Below are 2,397 nucleotides of genomic sequence, written 5' to 3' on the forward strand. Positions count from 1 at the left end.
GGCCCACAGTGTGCTTAATAACAGATGCATATTATATAGAATATGGGGAAATTATTTTGTGCTTTAATTTTGTTTCATTTCAACAAATGTTTACTCAGAACTGACCATACATTAAGGCATTATGCTTGGAGCTGGAGACAAAATAAATCAGCCCCTAAAAGTTCACAATCCAGAGGAAGGAAAAGACAAATTTAATTCCACTCCTAGGTATTTACCCAAGAGAAATAGAAACATATATCCACATAAAGATTTGTTTAAGAACGATCATAGTAGTGGATCTCACTAAGATAGTAGTTTGGCGATTACCAGAAGCTAGGAAGCGTAGGCAAGACGGGGAGATGAAGAGAGGTTGATTGATGGGTACAAAAGTACAGGTAGATAGAAGAAATAAGACCTAGTGTTCAATAAATAGTAGTATCAGTAGTGATTAAACAATAATCTATTGTATATTGTATATCGTATATTTTTCATTTTTTGTTGTTGTTGTTGAGACAGAGTTTCACTCTTGTTGCCCAGCCTGGAGTGCAATGGCACGATCTCGGCTCACCACAACCTCCGCCTCCCGGGTTCAAGCGATTCTCCTGCCTCAGCCTCCCGAGTAGCTTGGGACTACAGGTGCATGCCACCATGCCTGGCTAATTTTGTATTTTTAGTAGAAACGGGGTTTCACTGTGTTGGCCAGGCTCGTCTCGAACTCTGGACCTCAGGTGATCTGCCCACCTCAGCCTCCCAAACTGCTGGGATTACAGGTGTAAGCCACCATGCCTGGCCTGTTGTATATTTTGAAATACCAAGTACAGAATAATTGGAATGTTCCCAGCATAAAGATGAATGTTTAAGGTGATGAATTTCCCAATTACCCTGACTTGATTATTACACATTATTTGAACACATCAAAACATCACATGTGGGCGGGCATGGTGGCTCACCTCTGTAATCTCAGCACCCAGGCCGAGGTGGGCGGATCACTTGAGGTCAGGAGTTCGAGACCATCCTGGCCAACATGGTGAAACCCCATCTCTACAAAAAATACAAAAATCAGCTGGGCGTAATGGCGCATGCCTATAATCCCAGCTATCTGGAGGCTGAGGCACAAGAATCGCTTGAACCCAGGAGGTGGAGATTGACATGGGCCGAGATCTCCCCACTGCACTCCAGCCTAGCGACAGAGCAAGACTCTGTCTAAATAAATAAATAAATAAATAAATAAATAAATAAATAAATAAGTAGTGCCAGGCGCGGTGGCTCATGCCTGTAATCCCAGCACTTTGGGAGGCTGAAGCGGGTGGATTCCTTGAGGTCAGGAAGTCGAGACCAGCCTGGCCAACATGGGAAAACCCCATCTCTACTAAAAATACAAAATTTAGCCCAGCACGGTGGTGTGAGCCTTTAATCACAGCTACTCAGGAGGCTAAAGCAGGAGAATCACTTAAACCCAGGAGGCGGAGGTTGCGGTAAGCCAAGATGGCACCAGTGCACTCCAGACTAGGCGACATAGTGAGACTCCATCTCAAATAAATAAATAAATGATTTATAGTAAATAAAATAGCTGGCACAGAGTTGGGCACCTGTAGTCCCAGCTACTCAAGAGATTGAATCAAGAGGATCACTTGAGTCCCGGAGTTTGAGGCTGCAGTGAGCTATGATCACACCACTACACTCCAGCCTGGGTGATGACAGAGCAAGACCCTGTTTCAAAAAAAATAAAATTTAGGTCAGGCATGGTGGCTGACACCTGTAATCCCAGCACTTTGGGAGGCCGAGGTGGGCGGATCGCAAAATCAGGAGTTTGAGACCAGCCTGGCCAATATGGTGAAACCCGTCTCTACTAAAAATACAAAAATATTAGCCGGGTGTGGTGGCGGGCACCTGTAGTCCCAGCTACTCGGGAGGCTGAGGCAGGAGAATTGCTCGAACGCAGGAGAATCACTTGAACGCAGAGGCAGAGGTTACAGTGAGCTGAGATGGTGCCACTGCACTCCGGCCTGGGTGACAGAGCAAGACTCTGTCTCAAACAAAATAAATAAATTTTTGAAAAACAATGCTTATGGCGAAACCCTGTCTCTGCTAAAAATAACAAAAATCAGCCCGGCACGGTGGTGCATACCTATAATCCCAGCCACTTGGGAGGCTGAGGCAGGAGAATCGCTTGAACCTGGGAGGCAGAGGCTGTAGTGAGCCAAGATGGCGCCACTGCGCTCCAGCCTGGACAAAAAGAGCAAGACTCTGTCTCAAAAAAAAAAAAAAAAAATTGTGTGCAGGTTTTTGTGTAGACATAATTTTCTTTCTTCTTTTTTTTAGACTGAGTTTCTCTCTTGTTGCCCAGGCTGGAGTACAATGGCATGATCTTGGCTCACTGCAACCTCTGCCTCCTGGGTTCAAGCGATTCTCCTGCCT

Source organism: Hylobates moloch, unplaced genomic scaffold, assembly GCF_009828535.3.
Source record: "Hylobates moloch isolate HMO894 unplaced genomic scaffold, HMol_V3 SCAFFOLD_8, whole genome shotgun sequence".
Taxonomy (NCBI): domain Eukaryota; kingdom Metazoa; phylum Chordata; class Mammalia; order Primates; family Hylobatidae; genus Hylobates; species Hylobates moloch.